We start from the raw sequence: 6,356 nt of genomic DNA, 5'->3' as shown, positions 1-6,356 counted from the left end.
CAGGGCTGGGGGGGTGGGGCGGTGGGGGGGGGGTAGTCCCTGCAGCCTTGTTGGGAGGTCTGACTTTCCAGCATCAGAGGAAAGGGATGGAGAATTGGGAGGAGGGGGCCTCCCCCTGGCCCTTAGGGGAAGATCCGCAGTGGCTCCCAGAAGGAAAGACAGTGATGGGCGTAGCTGCCAATGAACGGTTTACTATAGGTTTTTAAAAGATTAGAGACCCAGGAACCCCTGGCTTTCTCTATACCCATCACCTGAAACCCAGGCTGCCTCTGAGAAAACCCACGTGGCCACTCCCAGCGCCCCCAGGGGACAGGGGGTTGAGTTCTCCCAAGGGTGTCAGAAAAGTAATCAGACCAAACTACAAGAGGCAATTACGGCTTTGTTTGTCAGAAACTGTAAACAGAGAGCAAGCGGAGGGTTGCATCACACCGTCCCCGGGGCCCTGAGACACTTGCTCTGAAAACCAAAGCAGCGTTGGTCATGTTAAGGAATGGATATGTTTCATTGGAGGTGTCTGGTGCGGCAGGAAGACACCTCATCCAGAGAGAGGCCACCACTGATAGCGCCCCTTCCTGGCAGTGCTCCGACCTGGCTTGGTACCAAACAGCCTTTCCGGATCAGCTTAATGACATAAGGTACTTCATACTGTATTTTATTTAATAGCACAGTTGTTTTTATAGATGCCATGACTTGGTTTGCCTCCATCAACAGCATGCAATCATTTACCCTTTGTACAGGGCTTGGCACAGGTGGTTCAGACGGGAAAGAATCTGCCTGCAATCCAGGAGACCTGGGTTTGATCCCTGGGTCAGAAAGATTCCCTGGAGAAGGGAATGGCAACCCACTCAAGTATACTTGCCTGGAGAATCCCCATGGACAGAAGAGCCTGGTGGGCACAAGAGTTGGACATGACTGAGCGACTAACACACAGCACTTTCAGACATGGTACATGCTGGGCATGAATGAAGGTGGAATAAAGAGGTAACTTTAATAACATACATAATTATACAATCATAACAAGATCAGAGTGAACTTGCTAGGGAAACTTGTTCCCTGTCTTGCTTGTGGAAATCCCTCAACCCTAGTAGGTACACCTGTCTTGAGAGGGCTGTCTCCCCAGGTGACCTGGAAATGGTATCACTGGGAAGATTACACTCTGGATCTCAGGACAGGCAGAGGCAGAGGCTGGCTGGGGGAGGAGAAATAAAAGAGCCTCCTGCCTGAGCCCCAAGCTTGCATCCCAGAGAAGGGATGCTCCGAGGTGCTGGAGCCCGGGTGCCTTGTTGTATCCCCACCTCAAGCCGAAGGGGTTTGCGCCAGCTGAGTGCTCAGATGGACGCAGCAGCAGCAGGACTGAGCTCCAGAGCTCGTGGGTGGGTTTGGGGTTCCAGAGTCCCCAGAATGTGGGGTGGCATTGGACACACTCGTCTCCGAGAGGAGGGGGCAGGTGAGATGGGACCAGGCTGGGCTGGGGGTGTAGGGAAACAACCCTCCCTGATGCTCACTGGAGGTGATACCCGAATCGCCGCTGTGACTGCCCCCAGCCTCACCCTCATCTAGGAGCAGAGCCTGAGCGGAAAGAGCTCTTCCCAACAACCTCCCTCCCTATTGAGAAACTGCTTCCCTGTGAGACAAGAAGGCCTGGGGGATGATGGCTTCTCACGTCCTCTGGGCAGCACTGCTGTGAAGCCTGCCCTCAGATTCTCAGGGAGCAGGACACAAAGAATGAGGCCGTGGGGCCATGGACACGATGGCTGGGAGCCGTCTTTGCACTCATTTCAGGGGCATGCTGGGTCTGCGTAACAGAACACCACAGATAGGAATTTAAACATCAGGAATTTTATTTCACACAGGCCCCTCCTGGAAGGCCAGCTGTTCATCCCTCTTCGCCACTCCATTGGGCAGATTCTGGATGAAACCTTCCAGGTAGCCACGTGGGAAGCAGATGCACTCACACTTCGCACTAACAGAGGCCTCGTGCACGCGGCTGTCATGGAACTCCTCACAGGGCCTCTGACTCTCTCCCCAGGTAGGCTGGGACGTTCCTGGAGCAGCGCTGAGGTGGGCATTGCTCTTTTTCTGCTGAGAGTGGGAGCCGGCCTCCGCCTGGGGCGTGTGCTTTCCACTAGAAGGTGTCAATGGGAGTGGTTACAGACGCCACTCACATGACCACCACTGATTGGTTGGATGTGGGCACCTGATCCCAGCTGGGCCAATCAGAGCCCTTCCCTGAGATTCCTGAATTTGGGGAGGGAGCCGCTGATGTTAGACTCTGCTGGTGAGTACCCAGCGTCCTTGCGAGGAGGGGCTTGGGCTGGGGTAGGAAAAGGTGAACTCAGAGGCTGAGATAAGCCCTGGAGAGAATCGGCTTAGTCCCAAACGCTCAGAGGCCCAGCTAGGCCCTGAGTCTTTCCTGGATGCTATGAGCATTCCCTCCGGTTCCTTTTATTCTTCAGCCAAAAGCGTTCACTAATATAAAGTCTATATTTCATTCTTTCCGCGTCTCCAACTGGTGGCAAAAGGCCAGGCATGCACTACATCTCATGTGATTACTGAGTGAATAAAATCGATATGCTCCAGGGGCCCTGTGGTAGTTTCACAGTGTTCCTCAGGGCCAGGCCTGCCTTACTGTTCCGGTACATGGCACCTGATAGACCACAGCCCGTCACAGCCTCTCCCTTGTGTGTGTGTGTGTGTGTGTGTGTGTGTGTGTGTGTGTGTGTGTGTGTTAGTGGCTCAGTCGAGCCCAACTCTTTGCGACCGCATGGACTGTAGCCTGCCAAACTCCTCAGTCCTTGGGATGTCCCCAGCAAGAATACTAGAGTGGGTTGCCTTTCCCTTCCCCAGAGGATCTGGGTCATTTCAAACACGTTGAACGGCATTTACTTCACAGGCACCTTCAGGAGACTGTCCAGGTTATTTGCAAAAGCAGTCTGCCGGCCTCCTGAAATCAGAACAGCCAGTGTTTTCCATCCTAAACTTGAGGGTTAAGAGGTAAATCCGTTGTAAGCAGAGCACTGGGGTCAGCACAGCTGTGAAGGCGTCCAGAGCAGGGCACACAGCTCAGCACAGCTTGAGCCCGGGGAAGCCAGGACGCAACCCCACAGGACAAAGAATGAAGGAAAAAAGGAAGTCCAGATTTTATTTCCCAAAGTCATCTCAATTTTATTTCCTAGCTCACCTTAAAATCGATAAATAATTCAAGATGAGTGAACTGGTTAGACAGTAGCGTTATTTCCCCTCTGTGGCTGTGGCTACAGTAGGGGTGGAGACTGGGAACTTGTGTCTATTTTAGGAAATTAAGCATCTCTTTAAAAAAGTATATTTACTTTGTATTTATTGGGAGGCATGGGTCTTAGTCGAGGCTTGTGGGATCTTTCAGTCACGGCCTGTGGGAGCCAGCTCCCTGCCCAGGGATTGAACCCGTGCCTGCTGCATTGGGAGTGCAGAGCCTTAACCACTGGACCACCGGGGAAGTCATGCTTTTATTGCTTATTTAAAATAAATATTTTTTTTTCTGATTATAAAGCATGCAAGTCTGTTTACAGAAGAGTATCAGATGCCCAGGGCTGGGGCATGGGAGAAGGGTCAGACTTGCTTGGCACCCACCCCTGAGAGGACCAGTCCAGGGGGCCTGGCAGAGTGGTCGGGGTGGGGGGGCGGTTCTCCTGGGAAGGAACACATCCCAGGGAGAAGAGCCTCATACAAAAGGCTGGTCCTTAGTTTCTCTGCCATTGAAGCAGCAGGAGACTCATCAAGTCTGCAGAGCAGAGGGCCTGAAGTCACCCTTCATGGGAAGGGCTTCCTGCTCGGGGGGGTTGGGGGTGGGGGGTGGGTGTGGAGAGCAGTCTCTTGGGCCCTACTTCACCTGGGGTGATTCAAGGAAGCTCTCACGGTGGTGGTGGCCTCAGCAGAGAGATTTGGTGGGGTTGGGGGTTACTCTAGATTATCCCCCAGCTTTGATACATTGAGCCTCTGGCCTTGGTTTCCATGGCAATAGCCTTGGAGTCCCAGACTGTGGTAGCCATGAAAGGCTGGGTCTGTCCTGGTGTCGGGGCTGGGTGGGGGGCGGAGGCTGTTCTCTTGGGACACTGGACGCAGTGTCTTTGGTGGGGCTGTTTCTTGGAGTGTAGGCCCTCTGTTGGAAGCCTCACGGCACTGGCAACAATTCAAAGGAGTAATTAACCATGAGGTTCATTGTGTAGTTATCTGTTTTAGCAGTAGGGTGACCAACCTGTCTAGCTTGTCTAGGATTGCCTCAATGATAACTGAAAACGCTGCATCCCAGGAACTCCTCGGTCCTTTGCAAACTGGGACAGCTGGTCACCCTACTTAGCAGACAGATGGAAATCTTCATGAGCAGGACCCTTGGGTCTGTGATCCACAGCATCTCCTGAATCCCCACCCGGACACGGCACCCTGCACAGAGTGTGCATCCAATAAGTAGTCACCAGACAAAAAGGATGACTATTACTGGAAATGCTCTGCAAATATTTGCTAAATGAATGTCCTCTTGCCAGTAAATGAACTCTTTTCAATGTTGTAATATATTGCTAATACATGGGACACACTGGATTTACAAACTTCCTTAAAAAGGAACAAAGATTTTTGTGGAAGTAAAGAGTGCTGGGTTGGGGGTGGGGGAGGGTAAGTTTAGCTGAGCTAAGTCCTCTAAAAACAGATCAACAAATGACCTCCAAGACTTGATGTCTTGAATCAGTCTTAAGTGGGGATTATGGATTTCTGGATCTTCTCAGAAATGAGGGGCCAAAGCAGAAAGACAGATGTTGAAGAAATGCAATGATTAGGGAGAATAGGAACTTGTTACATGGCAGGTCACCTAATCGAGCAACTTCACAAATATTCCCTTGGATGAAATACGTGAGATCCTGGGCTTGGAGGAGTGACACGATTTGAAAGGAGGTCATCTGGTTGCTTTTCCAGCATGTTCTCCCACTTCCTCTTGACTGGGGACGCAGTGATGGAGCCAGTGGCCCAAGCCTCTAGATGCACCTGTACCTGTGGCTGATGACTGTGTAACGATGTTAAAACGCTGGGAAGAACCTACACAGCAAGTTTGGTTGCTTGTTCCCCGCGGGTCTCCAAGGAAACCTGGAGCCCTGACCAGTCCTTGGCCCACCCTTGGGAGCATGGTTCTCAGGAGGCCTGTGATGTCAGTGATGGATGGTGTTGTGTTCGCCTGGAGCAGTGGACCATGCCCTGCTGGCCTGTTAGGACGGCTTTGCACAAATGCCAAGACTGATGATGCGCGCCTGGTTTCATTGCTGGAGCCTGGAATTTCAGTTGCTGTGGCTGATTGATAGCCTGATGGGTCTATGTGACCCACCTCCTGTTAACACCTGGACCCTCAGGCGTGTGTGGGTTTTTTCCACTAGTGACTGCAGTTCTCTGCTGGAGAAAAAGCCTGTGCTTAGTGAACTCAGATGAGGAGGCATGGCAGGGGGTCCCATGCCGGACGACTGGGGATTCTGCCAAGATGTATCTTTCCTTCCTATTTCTGTTCTGCATCCTCTGCTGAAATAAATCTTAGGATAAATCACATCGTGGAGTCTTGTCAGTCTTCCTAGTGAATCACCGAATGTAGGGAGGTGTGGGCCCTCCAGCCCAGAACAGGAAAGAGCGAAGGCCAGTTCCTCTTTATTCTACTGGACGCTGCCCAACCAAGGTCCAGGCCCTGCACACTCTCACTCAGCCCAGCACCTTCCAGGTTTGAATGCAGGTGGTGAGGAACAATGGGCAGAATAGTTACAGGCAAAGCAGGAGCTCCAACCATAATCCCCTTCGGGTGGGTTCCTCTTGGGCTCAGAGCCCTGGAGTCCACCGACCTGGGAAATGCTGTGGGAAGTGTGATGCTGGGGCAGAAGGGGTAGGGCGGGTGAAGGTCCTTGGGGGGCAGATTTCAAGGTTCATTGCCTTTTGGAATCTCTGGGATTTCTGAACTCCAGTTAATTTACCTAACTGGAGTCAAAGCCACAAGGACTGCCCCGAACTTCTGTTACTTATTACTGGTTCAGCCAGGCAAGCACTTTGGGTCAAAGTACCTTTTGGCCCTGCAAATCCCCCTCCATGTGTGCAAATCTGTGTCACAGTCCAGAAGCACATTGCAAACCCATTCTCTTCTTCTATCTGTCTGTCTACTTGACTGTCTTTCATCTGTCTTTAATATTTCTGTATGCATAAACCGAATAGGCACAATTCAAACCCATTTTCTCTCCTTTAATCTATTCATCTATCTATGTTTATCTGGTTGTTTACCTATAATCTTTTTACATGTAAAAACTGATGAGCACAATCAAAGACTGCTGCTGTTGCTAAGTTGCTTCAGTCGTACCCGA

The 6,356-nt window shown here is 51.5% G+C and overlaps 1 long non-coding RNA gene across 1 annotated transcript; it reads left to right on the top strand.

The window, feature by feature from the left end:
- Positions 1-759: 759 nt before the first annotated feature.
- Positions 760-5,440, top strand: LOC138094680 (uncharacterized). Its single transcript, XR_011146259.1, has 3 exons — positions 760-981; positions 1,854-2,029; positions 4,945-5,440. It is a non-coding gene; the product is annotated as an uncharacterized lncRNA (long non-coding RNA).
- Positions 5,441-6,356: the final 916 nt, after the last annotated feature.

This window comes from Capricornis sumatraensis, chromosome 18 (assembly GCF_032405125.1).
Source record: "Capricornis sumatraensis isolate serow.1 chromosome 18, serow.2, whole genome shotgun sequence".
Classification (NCBI taxonomy): domain Eukaryota; kingdom Metazoa; phylum Chordata; class Mammalia; order Artiodactyla; family Bovidae; genus Capricornis; species Capricornis sumatraensis.
Note: the sequence above shows the minus strand (reverse complement) of the source record. Positions and strands in the feature narration are given on the sequence as shown.